The sequence below is a fragment of the Pituophis catenifer genome, unplaced genomic scaffold (genome assembly GCF_029215685.1).
Source record: "Pituophis catenifer annectens isolate HBS135680 unplaced genomic scaffold, rPitCat1.0.hap2 SCAF_3, whole genome shotgun sequence".
Classification (NCBI taxonomy): domain Eukaryota; kingdom Metazoa; phylum Chordata; class Lepidosauria; order Squamata; family Colubridae; genus Pituophis; species Pituophis catenifer.
Window position 1 is genome coordinate 35,746,616 of NW_027256883.1, and position 17,045 is coordinate 35,763,660.

At 36.0% G+C, this 17,045-nt stretch overlaps 1 protein-coding gene across 2 annotated transcripts in view; it reads left to right on the plus strand.

Annotated features, from left to right (window-relative positions):
- Positions 1 to 17,045, plus strand: part of STAU2 (staufen double-stranded RNA binding protein 2) — a 133,869-nt gene that overhangs the window by 41,886 nt on the left and 74,938 nt on the right. For both annotated transcript variants that reach the window (XM_070942204.1, XM_070942205.1), the window contains exon 5: positions 15,801 to 15,871. The gene's annotated coding sequence lies outside the window, so the exon portion shown is untranslated. The remainder of the gene's footprint in view (positions 1 to 15,800; positions 15,872 to 17,045) is intronic.

Here is a 17,045-nt window from a genome sequence, read left to right on the forward strand (position 1 = left end):
TGTTTTTCTATAGATATATCAAGAAAATCTTGCTTTACCACTGTAGTTCACTACTTGTTATAGAACAAAAAGATGAGTATTTTCCTGAATATAATAGGTGGAAGGCAGGTAAGGCACAATGAAATTAATAAATTCAATATGCTGTGCATTAGGGACAGTGCATTGCAGCTGCCAGCTGAGTTTTCCATGGATACCCAGCTTGGATTTCCCCCCCAAATAAAAGAAGAATTGTGCTGGATTAGGCCAAAGACCCATCAATCCTATATTCTGTTCTCATTGAGATCTATTTGTACTTATGAGAAGCATATTGAGTGCAATTGTGTCCCTCAGCAACTATATTGACACACACATTAAATACTTATATAATATCTATCCATGTTAGCTATTGTATATTAGTGGCAACATCCATAAATTTATATAGCACTTTTGAAAACAGTATAGGTTGGTGTCCATTAATCTCATAGTTGTAAAGTAATATTTTCATATTTCTCAGTCTGAATTTTTATTTGTTATAATGTGATTTGATACCGCATTTTTTAGTCATGTTGTGAAAAATAAACTGTTGGCCCAAGTACTTCGCTTAAACCCTTAAAATAGAGTTTTTTCTTAAGTCTAGATCTACAATTGTAGAACTTCATATTATCAACAACTAATATATGTGTTAAAATATTATTTATGTAATAAAAAGGAGGTTAGACAATTGCTACATTGAATTGTATTATGAAATTGTCTTATAGAGGGCAATAATTCCCTAAGGCTTGAAGCAGAAATATGCTTACATATGCTAAATACTATGGTTTGGACCTTGGACTGTAAATGTGCAAAGTTGAAGCTCACTGAAGTAAACCTTATGGCCCCTCCACATCACCAAGAGTGCCCAGACAAAGTGGTGAACCTATAAAACATAGACCCAGATCTGATATTCTGTCTAGTGAATCACACTGAAAATAAATTTAATTATATTTTGTAAAAAGCGGATATACTTATGGGATGATGATGGCTGATAGACAATGATGGCTATTAAGAAGAGAACACAAATTGCCTGATTACACATTTTAGTTTGGAGTGTCTTACCTAACCAAACAGGGAGGGATTACTGTATATACTAAGTAACGGAAGGAAAGACATCGTTTAAAATTACAAATAATTGAATACATATTAAAATTACATGAAAATTTTGAATGATCTTTGCTCTTAATTTTGGCACCCAGGGGAAATCTTCATCTGCCTCCTGACATTTATCAATGGAAACCAGCTGCAACAAAACACCCCCAGTGCCTCCATAAACTATCTGACATCCAAGGAAATGAGCCAGACATCTATTTGTTTTTTCAGTATATCTCCTGCCACTAAGAATACAGCTACAATTGCAAGGGAATTCCTCATGAATGGAACATCCTCAAGTGGTAAAGCTAAAGGTCTAAAAGGAGTGTCATCCAAATCCCATTGATGTATAGTATAGCCTTCAAAACCACTGAAATATGTGGCAGGTGTAATAGATTGGAATAAATTACCCTTTACAACCAGTACTCAGATATTTTCGTATTATAATTGTGATCTAAATAAAAACAAATCTTGCACAGCATTTGTAAACTTAGCCAGTGTTCTAAGAAAGTAGAAGCTCCTGTAGGAGGGCAGAGGCAGCAGAAAGGCTAAAAAGAGGGACTAGTTTAGAGTCTGTTCAGAGTTTGTACCCATAAACAAGCTAAGTCCAGACCTGGTTTTTCATGCCCATTAAGATCACCTACTTTCAACATGCTTTGATCTTGATTGAATATTATATTAGTTGTTATATTATTTGATATTGAATTTTTAAAAAATCTCTCATTGTCTTACTGTGCTTTGTTGTACACTGCCCAGAGTCTCAACTGTTTGGGCACAAAATAAAATATTCCATATGCTAAATGAACCTATAGATATTGACCTCTGCCACCCATCATGGTTTTGATCAATTGGGGCTTTCATATAGTATATATTATATGAATGCTACTGAGTAAGATTGAGAAGACATAAACTAGGATCTTAGTCTTAGTTGTACACATGCTACATTCCCTATTAATGGTAAAGACAATACCAGTCAGTGTTGGCAAATTTTGGACAGTAGGACTCAAGCACAACAAAAACAACAGCCCAGTTTACCCTAAGAGTGACGATACTATTCTGTACATGTTAAATACCTACACTCTACTTTGCAAGCCACATATTACAGCCTACATTCTCTCAGCTAGGAAGTATATGCAGTGTGCTGACACACATTAAGGATATATTTTATTCTTATAGTGCCAAAACTCTGTTCAAGATAATGTTTTTGCCAAGTTATTTCCTTACTACCCCTAGCTGTGGGATACAATTACTAGACACCGATCATGTGCGCCTTTCCCATTTCCCCACCTTCATTATTTATTTCAGCTTGAAAAACAGAAGCTTTGTTTTCTTTTTGCCAAGATTGTAGCTGATCACCGCTTGCCTCATTCTTACTGAACTTCAGCAGATATTATCTGTAATTCTCACTTATACCTTTAGAGTTTCAAGGAGCTTGTGATTTTGGCTTCCTACCCATATTCTTTTGTAAGGTTCAGCTTAATATCTTGGCTGCCTGAATTTTTGGAATGAGCAAGAAGCTCTGTGCTGGATCACTGAGCACCAAGGAGAAAGTTGAACAGAATCTTTGTGGGAAATGGCTTAGTGAGTTGTCAAATGCCTGTCACTCTGGTCTCTTCACTTTCTCACCACAGAAAGCACTTTCTGTTCATGATTTAAAAGCATTTTCCTTTATAAGTTATTGTATTCTAGCAGGTTTCCAATTAAAAAATAAAAGTACATCTACCAAAATACTTCACCATATTTTTAAAGAATAAAATAAAAAGGAATGTCTATTTTCTCAAGCAATAATCATTAACTTGTCCATGTTTTAAATCATAAGCCTATCTTTGTTTTCTATTGACAATCCTTGCATGTACAGTTCAATGCACTGTTACACTTTTAAGTTATTCAAAATGTAAACATTCAAAACTACCTTCATGGGGTATTATTCACATAATAAAAAAGGTGAAAATCATATACATTCATAATTAATCTCTAACTAGAAAATGCAACATTTTTTTCAAGATGTTTACTTGATGTGAATTTTTCTTAATTCATATTACTTATGAAACAACACATGTTGTACAAGCAATAATTATTATTGGAAAAATGGCCTGATTATATTTATTTTTGCTAGATAAGCATACCAACAGATTCATTTCCTCCTTTAGCAATTCTTAAATAAAAGCATTGGCAGTGTACTTCAATTGGCGCGCCAGCTTTCCCGGTATCTGGATGAAGTTGTCTATCTAGACCCGCTCCAGTCTGGCTTCCGACCTGGGCACAGCACGGAAACGGCATTGGTCGCGTTGGTGGATGATCTCTGGAGGGCTCGGGATAGGGGTTGCTCATCTATCCTGGTCCTGTTAGATCTCTCAGGGGCTTTTGATACCATCGACCATGGTATCATGTTGCACCGGTTGAAGGGGCTGGGGGTGGAGGGCACCATTCTGCGGTGGTTCTCCTCCTACCTCTCTGACCAGTCGCAATCTGTGTTGACCCGGGGGGGCAGCGGTCGACCCCGAGGCGCCTTGCTTGTGGGGTGCCACAAGGGTCGGTCCTCTCGCCCCTTCTGTTCAACATTTATGTAAAGCCGCTGGGTGAGATCGTCACATGATCACTATTTGCAACCTTCCCTGTCAACTTCCCACAAGCAAAGTCAAATTGCTTCCATAAGTTGTTCCCACCACTTTTTCTGTTATGGAGTATGAGGTCCCAAGGACAGAGATCCCACCATAACCCCAAGAGCTCCCTCTATGTTGCAACTGTTATTGCATCTCCTCCTTGTTAACGTATTACCATGCATGTAATACCACAATGGCTAATCAAACAACTAACAAATAAAAATATATTTAGGTTAATTGAGTGGATTTATTAAATGGATATATTTACAGCAGCAGCTTTGTCACTTGAAATTATATGAGGAATAATTGACAGTGAATAAGATGAACAAAAGTCCTGGGAAATGGGAAGTTTGTAAATCTGATAAACAAATATTACAGATTTCCATCTGACTCAGATATCAGATAGTTTAGGATTATTATTATTTAGTAAAAATCAAGCCTACCAGTGTTCTGGTGTTGCTTTTAGATGATCAAGGTATGTGTAATTTTAGTGTCCTGGTTGGAAGATATCCTCGACAATCTTAGCATCAACACTTCCTTTTCTTTTGAAATTTTACTACCACCTCTCAAAGTTCTATCAAAACTTCCTTCCCCTCCCACCAATACATTTAACTAGTAGGAAGTGTGACCTTCTCAGAGGTTCAAAGTACTGTAGTCTGTATAAAGTTAAGTAAATTATTTTCAGTTCTCTACCTGCAAAGATTAGTTTTATGTTTAATGCAGTGATGGGTTGCCCTGGTTTGCACTGGTTCTATAGAACTGGTAGTAAAACCGTTGGGAGGCTCCGCCCACTGACTGATCTCATCAAAATGCTTCTGCGCATGTGCAGAAGAGGTCATGGCCCCGCTGCGAACTGGTAGTAAAGGTAAGTAGAACCCATCCCTGGTTTAATGTGTACAATATGCCCTGCAGTTTTTTACACTGTTTTACAACTGTTCATCAGAAAATAGACAGCTTATCTGTATTTGGTGCACTTCAGAACAATTCTGTTAATATCAGTATCATATTGATACTCATCAGTGACTGCAGCATGAGATCTAAGGACTTGGGTTAGGCTAATAATCAACCTAATCTGAGTTTTTTTTTTTCTTCTTTAAAGTAAGGTCATGTAGTAAATAGGAGTCACAGTTCTGAGATATGTTGCACATATAAATAAATATCTATTAAAATGAACAAACTATACAGAGGGCAAAAATTTGTAATGAACATTATTACTGAATTTTTATATGAATTTTTATGTTTTAATTTTTTATTTTTAAAATAGACATTTTGAATACAGAAGCCAGTTATTATATATATATATATATATATATATATATATATATATATATATATATATATATATATATATATATATATATATATATATATATATTCTGAGGTTTTCGCGGGTGTTTGTATGTAGGTCTTTGGTTATTCGGGTTTTCTCCCGTGTAAAATTGGAAGTGTCTTTGCGATGTTTCGACGAAGTCTCATTCGTCATTTTCAGGCTGGTGTTTTCGGCTTTGTGCTCACGAAGCCGAAAACACCAGCCTGAAGATGACGAATGAGACTTCGTCGAAATGTCGCCAAGACACTTCCAATTTTAGACGGGAGAAAACCCAAATAACCAAAGACAGACATACATACATACATACATACATACATACATACATACATACATACACACACACACACACACACACACACACACACATGCTTTATGCAATAAAAAATGACATTCTTATTTTCTCTAGAATATGCTAATATGGACATGATTTAGAAAATCACCTGTAAAACATTACAATAATTTTTTGAACAGAGTGCATATATCATAATGACACCTGTTTAAATAAAACGTTTGTGTATTTATTTGGTTTGTATGATTTAATCTCACATTTTGTGCTGTCATGTACTCATGGTAGCTTAAAAACTTTAGAAACAAAAACAGAATATAAAGATGTTTAAAACAGATTAAAAATAACAACAAAGTAAATGTAAATATTAAATCCTAAATCATTTAACAATTAACAGCCAAGCACACAGTGGGAGCCTAACATAATGTAGCCTGGGGACAATGCAGAAAAATGCTCCTGTATTCCCAAAAAAACCCCACCCTAGCCTCTGACAGCAGGGCCATCTTCAGAAAAAGTTATCCTGTTGACCTTAACTTAGTTAAGGGACATAACCTTTCTTGGGCTATAAAACAAATCTTTTTCTCCCAAATGATTGGCATTCTGAAACTATCGTCATGAAGCTGCATTTTCAGAAAACATGCATTGCTCTTATGGATGAGGCCTGCATGTTGTTGTTTTTAAAAAACCCTATGTGATAGAATCTAGGATGTGTTCACATGTTTATGTCCATGTCTGTCACTTGACAACAATAGCCAAGAAATATCCTTAATTTGAGAATGAGGAAGGACTATAGATTCATAATCAAGGGTTATTCCACAGTTTAAAGTTTGAAGCATTTAAGCACATTTATTTGATGTTTTATACCTAATAATAAATCTTAGTCATCATAATATGTAAGTGCTTTTGAGAAATAGAATGCAGCAGATGACTTGATCTCTAAAGTGCATTCCAGAGATGAATAACTCCCACCTTCTCTTCTCCCTAAATTAACATTTTATTTATTCTTCACACCTTCATTGGAGAATTCCCCAACCTTTTAAAGCAGATAAATGGAGATGACATTTATACCTTTATAACTCACCAGTCATCTTTCATGTTATTAGAGAGTTTGAGTAGTTTTATGATTTCAGACTGATCTTCTCAGTGATAGATTATTATTTATTATTATATATAGTGGCAGTTCACAGTCAAGAGGTTGGGTTAGTTATCCTATACTAGTTATTATTATTATTACTGATGTTAGTCCATAAAGTACCTTCTTTCATAAGTTTATTGGTGTATTTGTATGTATAGATTGCTGAATATTTGTGGTGACAGCAAAAAAAACAACAACCTTTCTATTTTAATTTAATTAGATGACCCTCTCCCAGAGCAAAAAAAAGATAGAGAGTCATTGGTTTAATCTTTTAGTGAAAAGGATTACAAGGACTATATATTAGTGGTGTTCCAATATTTGAGGGGTTGCTGCAAAAAAGAGGGGGTCAACCTAATTTCCAAAGCACAAGAAGGCAAGAAACAATGGATGGAAACTAATCAAGGAGAGAAACAACCTAGACCTAAGGAGAAATTTCCTAACAGTGAGAACAATCAACCAGTGGAACAGCTTGCCTTCAGAAATTGTGGGTGCTCCATCACTGGAGGTTTTTAAGAGACTGGACAGCCACTTGTCTGGAATGGGATAGGGTCTCCTGCTTAAGCAGGGGATTGGACTAGAACTAGGACTCCAAAGTCCTTTCCAACTCTTATTCTAATCTGTTATTTAATTAGTTGCCCCAAAGTATTTTATTTTGAATTTTGTGCAGCACCTGAGGACAGATTTCTCTGTTTTTCTTATTTTAAGCTTTGAAAAATGTGTTCAGAAAGTAAACAAGAGTTAGTCAGATATTTACAAGGAAGAACATTAAAGTGTTTGGACTGACATTGAAAGTTGCATAAAATTGATGCTGTTTTTTTTTTCTTAAGATAGGGAAAGCAATAGCACCGAGCCTCTGAAATCCAAATTTCTGTAGCATAACTTTTAAAATTAACACATTTAGGATCGCATAAATTGTATGTGGATATTCTTTACATAGAGTTTGAACTTGTTATTTTTATTTTATTTTATTATTCATATTTCTATGCCGCCCACTCTCTGAGGACTCTGGGCGGCTTACACCAAAGACAGTATACTAAATAGCACATTGCCCCCAACAATCTGGGTCCTCATTTTACCCACCTCGGAAGGATGGAAGGCTGAGTCAACCTTGAGCCGGTGAGATTTGATCCACTGATCTGCTGAACTATCAGTCAGTTGAAGTAGCTGCAGTACTGCACCCTAACCACTGCACCACCTCGGTTATGCCTCTCTCCTGCTCCCAGTTCAAGGTTGACCTGATCTGCACATGATAGCATGATATTTTCTTGTAGATATTGCCATGCATTCTTGAACTTAGGCCTGGCTAGGTGGCTCAGTGGCTAAGACACTGAGCTTGTCAATCAGAAAGGTTGGCAGTTTGGCGGTTTGAATCCCTAGTATAGGTCTCCTGGGGGTTGGACTAGATGACCTCCAAGGTCCCTTCCAACTTTGTTACTGTTACCTGGTAAAACTGTGTAAATTTGTAATGTAGTTTCCAGATCTAGTCATGCTTAGATTAGACTTAGTGAACCCTAACTGGTATGACTATTTTGTCCCATTGATTTCAGTAAGTCTTTTCTTTTGCAAGTTTTTTTATCTTCACCAGGCAGTCTAGGTCTTTATAGCTCTTATGTAAATCTATTCTTCAAGATCTGAAGTTGATTATGTTCTTTGGTCTGGCAAAGAACTTGGTTGATCTTGCCAGTTTTTATCTAATAATTTCCCTATGATCCAAATTAAGATGAGAAAAACAACATAAACTGGATTGACTCTCCACGGGCTTTTTTCTGCTTTCCATTTCTGCTTCTAATTCCAATCACAAGAAAACAACCAAGCTTAGAGAAGAACCCTCATTTCAACCTTGAGCTACAAATATTCTCCTTTATTGGCTTCTGATTCTCTTTGAAACTTGGTAAGTCATAGTAGATCAGGGGTGTCAAACTTGCGACATCACAGCGGCATCGCGTGACATATCGGGACTTTTTCACCCTTCGCTAAACCGGGCATGGGCGTGGCCAGCGTGTGATGCATCTGGCCCGCATGCCATAAGTTTGACATCCCTGTAGTCGATTGTTTGATGCAATGAAGAACCACATTTGTTGTCATCTGCAGTATCTATTTCCTATAGCAAAAAAGGCCTTTTAAATTTGGGCTTCTATATAAAATTAGCTTTTTATGCACATATGCATTTTCACATAATTATCGGAATTGAGAAGACAGTAGGCATCTGGTTCAACGGTACTGCTGGAAAATGAGGAGGAATTGTATTTTTAAAATATTTGAGTATGTCACATGTTCACATAAAGCGTTATTGTTCAGTATTGTAATTCTTCTGCGACTTTGGGATACCCTCCTGCTTCATTTCAGTTCTGTATGGTGCAGTTTAATCTCGTTCAGGAAGCATCCCAATTTTATGTGTAGCATTTTCCATGGATTCTGGGATAGGCCCATTGAAAGAAGAGAAGATCCCCTATTTGAACTAATTTTAGTGGCAGAGTACTGAATGGAATGGAAGTACTGGTACTTAAAATGTAAAGATTATATATAAGAAAATACAGGTGCAGTGATCATTCTGAATTATTTATTAATATGCTCCATAATATAACTCATTCCTGAAACTACTGTTACACATGGAGAAATATAAGTGACATTTTTAACACTGATAGACTGGAGTTTGTTTTTTTAAAATAGCTGTAAAACTGTTAGAACCTCTCACAATAATGTAACCAGTACTAAACAAAGCAGCTTGTGCTTTCTGCCAAATTCCTGTTAAGCAAATCTTTGATAAAATTAGATGCCAACCTTTTACTGGAGTGAAGCCAACACTTCAAAAAGCTTAAGTTGCTACAGACAGAAAAGCAAAAGCATAGTGCTGAATTGTTTGTCGGGTGATACTTGTTCAAAATTTAATTCAGTGCATTTAATTTATAAAAAAACATTTCTTCAAAAGAAAAACCAGAAACATAGATTAAAATGGGGAGTGGGGAGATAATTGGACTGGAGAGTATCAGTTTGTAAACTTCCAGCATATGGAGAATGAAAGAGGTTTTCTTTTTCTTTCTTTTTGCACAAATGGAAATAGCTCTGGTTGCTCCATGTCATATTGGGAGGCTATAATTGAATTACCATCTTAATTTTCAACAGTTTTGAACAGATTGATCAGTACCATTTGCCCATTAGTTTGCATGCATTCCAGATCTGGCTTCACTAGCAAGCATAAAATCTTTCTTCATTCTCACTTTAGACAAATAACAGTTCTACTAACCAAGAAGAAAATTAGTAGCAGGTGAAAAACATTTTCACTGAGGCAGAAAACAAAATATTATTTGAAATATGATCTTTTTTTATTAACTAAACCTACCTTAATTCTTCACCGAGATTGGATACAGCTTGCTTAGTTATTCAGCAGGAACGCATATTGTGAAAAGAACTGTGTTGTATTCTATACATAGAGGGTTAGCAGGCTTTGAACTAGTTTTTTTTAAAAAATCTTTGTGGACTTTGCCTATGATGAAATAGGAGGTGATTGAGACCACTCTCTATATATTTGGCAACCTCTATTTTTTTATTATGAAATTTTTTTTTTTAAAAAGGATTTTGCTGGTGAATATATTAAGCTATTGTCAGCAGAATTCATGTCATACAGGATAATAAATTTGGTTTTCTCTCTCTGATTGCTCTCATTCATTTTAGTGAAGCCTGTCTAGTTTGATTGTATAGCTGTGATTTAGATACATATTACTAATTTAAAGTTGAAACAGTGATGTTGAATATCACTCAACTTAATAGAAACAGTTGGATGTATAATAAGAATGTACCATTGGTGGCTTTAAAGATACATGTGCCTTTAAAACAGCCTTTAGAATTAATCTAGAGTTACTAAATTCTAATTTTGAACATGACAAAATGGATATATAAGCAATATCATATTAATGACATTGAATTAAATTTAGATTACACTAAATCATAGTTAGTTAACTTCTCATCGTTGGTTTGCCTTCAGTCTGCACATATTTGGGAGAGTTGCTCCATTAATGTTTTTGTGTCTATCTGTTCTAGTACTGTACTTCCCATTTTGTGCCTTTCCAGATAGTTTGGAAAGTGTCACCAATGTAAAGAACTGTAATCTAAAAAGCCTAGGAGGATGCAGATTGAAATTAAAATAGAGGAATAAAACCTAGTTCTAGTTTTCACTCATCTGTGAGCTGTGTTGGGTCAGTCACATTCTTTTCTTAAACTGCTTTACAGGATTGTTGTATCCCTGAAAAGAAAAAAGAAAATAAATAATTAGCTACATCAGTCTAAAAGTTTAGAGATGTTTTATCGGTTTCATGCCAAAGCCAAATATGAACATTATTCAATATTTTTGTACATTTCAAAGTATAATAAATACTACATAGCACATTAAAACGTTTTGCAGTGATATAGAATTCACTTATTCATAATAATGTCCATTGCTTTGGTTCTAGTAATCTATGTTGTTTTAGTTTGTTCTGCTTCTCTATGACTGTTTATGTTTTCTTTCCATAAACTCTTATCTCTCCCTCCTGCTCATGGCAACTTGAAAGCTTTGCAAGTTGACAGATACTATAAAAAGGTCATCATTTAGCAACCTTAATTGGGACCACCAGCTCCGTTGTTAAATGAAACAACCAATACATGGAAATCACATGATGACTTTGCTTTCCTTTCGCCATTCCCCCCACCCTTTGGAATGCTTACCTAGACACTAGGATAGCCAGCTTGCAGCTCCTGCCTGTAATTAACAAAACTAATCAATTTCATACCTGCCCGTTTGTTTGCCTCCTAAATGATTTTACTTCAGATTTTCCTCCACACCTCCTCTCTCTGGCATGTTCACCTCAGTGCTGGAATAATTAGCGGAAGGGGAAATAGTGTTGATATTTATATTTTTGGGACAGGAAGGTATTACAAGAGAGTATACAATGGGGAATACATATTGAAAAAAAACTAGTGGAGCGATAGTTTGTTTTTTGTTTATCCCCTTCCCTTTTTTTAAAGCAATCTCTTCACTCTCCAATGGTGGGGAAGAAGAAAAAATTATCTCTGTTGGCAATTGCCCAACCCAATTTTTCTCTCTCTCCAACCCCCCCCCCCCCCGCCCAGCAAAGTGGAGAGATTAGGAGGGAAAGGAATTGCAAGAGAGCAAGCAGGCACACAATGGAAAATACACTGATCTGTTTACAAAGTACGCTGGTGGTTCCCAGCCCCAAGTGCACTCAGGGATCCCAGAGCCACCGCATTCCTTTCAATGTGTATTCCTCATTATGTGCCTTTTTACTCTTTTTAATCTCTCCAATCTCTGCATTCTGCATGGCAGAAAAAGAAAAGAGATAGATCAGACAAGAACAACATGTACTGAATGTAATGGCAATCATATGTCTGAGGAACACTGCAAAAGTTGTAAATATGAGCATTGGTCATAAACTTATTTTTCAGTACCACTGTTACTCTGAATGGTCATTGAATGACGCAGTTGATAAGTGAGATCCACCTGGACTGGCGCATAGGTTTCTATGATCATCCTTAACTACACTGACCCACACAATGTCATCAGTTTCCTTCTAGCTAACATGCAGTTCCAAACTAGTAACTTTAAACTTTTTCATACATCTGAGAGTATTAATTTTGTTTCTGCATTGTGTATTATAAAGAACATTTAAATCCATTTTACACTTGCTGAGTTGGAGATTTTTCAAGCAGGGAGCTTTTCTAGCAAGGCGCTGCCAGTATTTAGCGGCTTTGTATCTCCTCCTTGATTCAATAGCTCACCACTAAGAGGCAGACACAGCAATTAATGAGTCTGAGGAATAATAATCAAACATGTTTCATGACACAGTGATTGTATTATCTATCACATGTAAATGTACAGGCCCTTATGGTTAATGACCTTGGAAGTGGTCTTGCTTAAATATGGGTATTTGCATTGTACTTAGGTTTATTCCACAGGGATTGAGTCATTAGCAGCTCCCTTGTGAGATTAGCAAAATATCTAATTCTGCTGTAAATCAAAACCCCCAGTATTTTCAGGAAATAAGGATTATTAAAGATATTTTAATGTCATATTAAGAGAAATCAGACTCAGATTTTGGCATTCATCTTGTATTTATTGCACATTAACATTAATTGCAAATAGCTTTATAATAGTTTCCAGATATCTTAATTTAGAGGGTTTTTGTCTTGCTATTATTGTAACCCAAATGGAGAATATGTTAGAAAGTCCTGTTGAAATAAGTGAATCTTATAGAGATAATTAAAATGATAGTCTGTACAATTGTTCTATAATAGAATATACATTCTAATAGTATAGCATAATAAAATTTACAACATTAACATATGATTAATATTTCTGAAAGAAAAAACTGGATAAGAATGTTAAAAGATAATAGAAATACTCAAGAAAAAGCAGAAACTAAAGTATGGATGAATTAATTGTTACTTCAGATGTAAAAATAGTTTATTTATTTAATTTATTTATTAGAATTTAATCCTACTTTTAATACTTTATAATTAACTCAAGGCAGGAAACATACCTGAGCTTTTCTCCTCCTCTTTTCCTTATAACAACAACCCTGTGAAGTGGGCTGAGCTGAGCAAGAGAGAGAAAGTGACTGACCCAAAATCACCTAGGCAAAATCACCTAACCCTAACCATAACCTCTACACCAGGGGTATAAAACTCGATTTCATCAAGGGCTGCATCAGGGTTGTGTTTGACCTTGGGGGGCTGGGGTGGGTGTGCCCAGGATGGGAGTGGCCAGATTGACATCACTCATGTCAGGGGTGGCTGTGGTGGCCTGAGCACTCTGCCAGCAAAAACAGGCTCCTCAGCTCCATTTTTGGCTGCGACGGCTTCCAATCTGGCTTTTTTTGGTAGACATAAGTACCAAAATATTTTTGATTTGTTACTATAAATACCAACAAGTAGAATTAAAAATACACAATGTTTATAAAAATACCAAAAAAGAAAATAAACTAATAAGAAAACAATCCTAAATACATAATGTATATTACAAAAGCTTTATCTTGGCAAATCACTTAAATAAAGGTTTAACCTGTACAGAATCATTCTGTACAGTGGACATGTTCAAAAGCCAAAAAATATTGGACAAAAATACATGCATGGCTGGAAAAAATGATAAAGCAGCATATTGATTTAAAATCAGAAATATTCTTGTTGGGGATTTTACTTGAAAAATATAGTAAGGGGAATGCATATTTAATTATTCATATATTAACTGCAGCTAGAATTGTATTTGCACAAAATTGGAAAAATGAAGAGATCCCTACAGATGAGAATGTGATCAGGAAAATATTAGAATGTGCAGAAATGAATAGATTAACGCTAGCAATTAAGGAGAAAGAACAAACTGAATATTATATGACATGGGACTTATTTTATCAATGGTTAGACAACAAAAATGGAAGTTAGAAACAGGGAAACAAAAGAAAAAAAATAGTGAAATAAAGAAGATATGTTAAGAGAAAGAAGCAAATATTATGATTATTAATATTATAATTTTAATGCTATAGAATTAATGTTGATGTAATGAATATTGTTGTAAATCTTGATTATCATTTTACAAAGATATTTGTACCCGGATGACACATTGTTTAATTGAAGATGGAATTATTATATTAAAAAATAAAAAAATTATAATAATAAAAAAAGAAATCTAAAAGTCTTCATAGATAAATTCCAAGGTTTGATATATAATTGAGCATGACATTATTTAAATCTTATTCCTCTTATTAATAAATGTTTAAATGTCCATCTGAAATAGAATTACTCTATAGCAAGCCCAAATCATGTTTAAAAATCTTCTCAAATACAGTGCACTGGTAGAGTCCAAATAGTTTTGTAACCTTAGTGAGCATCAACTGTGATTTTTCAGAAGTTCTCAAAAATCTCCCTTGTTTAAGCCATAACACATTTCCACATATGTATTGTAAGGAATGAACATTGATCGTGAGTACCGTGAATTCTGGTTTTTAAATAAGTCTTCCCACATTTGCATGGGATTATCATCTCATTGATTGACTTTAATTTCTGCTTGAAATGCTAGAAGTTCAATACTTTTGCCACAATGAGCTTTGAATCATTTTTCTAAATGAATAAATGAAGAAGACTCGTTTGTTTAAATGGGCTGCATTTTATTGAATTTTAGGACTTTAGGTCATATATATGCAGAAACATTAACAATTCAAAAGAGTTCACAAATGTATGAGTATCCCTGTAACTATATTGCCCATTAAGTAATAATATGGGTTCTCTAACAAGTACTGACTTAAATCAGAAGCAGTATCACATTAATTCATTGCAACTAGAGGTTTTTTCATTCTTTAAATAAATAAATATTAGAGACATTATTTTAAGCAGACTTCACCCTGGCAAATGGCAGTAGGTTGTCAGTTGTAGGGATTTGTGCACTGAAGGACATAGAGGTTTTTTATTACTAATTTATTTCTGTCTGACCTTCTGAAACCCCTGCTGGTGTCTTGAGTCACACAGGGTATGTTTCATGAGTTGGATGCATGAACTTCACTGTTACCCATCACTTTTAAAATAATTTTTAAAGCTAATAAATGTTAAGGGAAGAAAGCATCTAACCAGACAAAAATGTGTTTTCAAACTGTGAACAGCAAAGCTTTGGTGTGGGAAAATTTGTTCACATAATTACATTTTTAATCTTATTGATATCTGCTTAATGAAAGACTAATGGATTTTTACATAGAAATGCATGGAAATAAAACATAAAATATATTTTAATTATTTACAGCCAATAGATGTAATAACTAAATAATAAATGGATGCTTAAGAGTAAAAGATTGAAAACCTTTACCTACAGTTCCTGTTCTAAGCTTCTAGTTTGCCAGTTGTCTTCTTGGACATAATTCTAGAACAGGAATATGGAAATACAGGGACATGGCAGAGCATCTAAAAACAGTCGAGAGTGAAATACAGAAAATCAGAAAATGAAACCAACAAATCATTACGTTGAACCCCTTAGCCTTTTGAGATTGTGAATTAGAAATCTTCAAAGAACCTCAGTAAAAAGCAGCTGAGTAGAATAAATGTATTTGGGTTACCACAGAGATTGAAGAATTACTTTCTCCAAGGAACAATGGGTCTGGATACATAAATTCCGAAATCAGGTATTTGCCATACAAAGAAAAAAAAACCTGTGTAGTGTGGCAAAATTAATTTTATGCCTAATTCAAATTGAATTTGTGCCACATTCCTGGTTCATTTTAACTATTTCAGGTTAAAATATGTTATTTATTTGTTGATTTATTTATTGCTTATTATGCTTCTGTAATGTGCGATGAAATGTCTCAGCAGGTTAAGATGCTGAGCTTGTCAGCTGGAAAACTTGACAGCCCAGGCTTGAGATCCAAGGGTCATGTGATGGGGTGAGCTCCTGTTATTTGCCTCAACTCCTGCCAATTTAGCAGTTTGAAAGCATGCAAATGTGAATAAATAAGTAGGTACCGTTTTGGCGGGAAGGTTTTTGCATTCCATTTTCATGCTGGCCAGATGATGATGGAAGCGTCTATTAGGCAACACAGTCTCCCTCAGCTAAGAATCAGAGATGAGTGCCACCCACTTGAGTCGATCATGACAGGACAGGGGAAACCTTTTGCTGCTGCAAAACTTCTATACATCAGTAGTCTCACATCCTTTTTAGTAAGCTTCAACACAATACGGTGTTACGGTGTTGCCCTTTTTCTATATGCTTATATCCATCTTTGTGATGCACTTAGATGAATGGGCAAATCAGTTGATGTCACCACCTGAAAAACCTTTAGTTCCCTGAGCCATTGAAAAGCTGAGTGCTATTTAATATTCTGAAATCCAAGGATGAAAGCACAGTCAATTAATTGGACTGTTTCCCCTGATAGCTATATGTACTCGGTGTCGGAACTCCTCGCCCTGCGAGTTTCTCCCCTCTCGCAGATTTGGCCCCCCACATTATCGAGGGCCTATCTCGATGACGGACTTTGGAGTCCGGAGAGATGGCATGGAGCAAGGAAGAATTTATGGGGCTTTTTAGGGAAATTTTTAAAGATTTTAAGGGGTTCTGGGGGAGGGGGTTGTAATTATTCTTTTAAAGATATTGGGAAGACGACTAGGGCGGATTGGGGGGGAAATCCACCAGGGTCAGAGCCGTGCCCGGCACAGGGTAACGATTCGGGGGGCACCGGACGAGGGATTGGGAAAGGGATGGGGGACGATATCTATGAGGGCTGTACCATCGGCACGGTGAATGGGAGGGGCAGATATGGCGGGAGCTGGGGACCACATCAGGTGCTGGGGGCTCGCACTTGCTGCCTGAGAGCAATTGCTTGCCCCGGTCCCCAAGGCTCTGCTCGGATACTAGGTGGCTTAGATACTCAGGAGCTGGGCCTTCGGCTGATGCTGTGCAATGCCAGGTCCGTGGTCAATAAGGCCCCCCTCATCCACGATCTTATACAAGAGGGAGGAGCGGACCTGGCGGGTATTACGGAGACCTGGTTGGGCCCGGAGGGTGGCATCCCTCTGGTTGAAATGTGCCCACCAGGCTTCAGAGCATTCCATCAGCCGAGG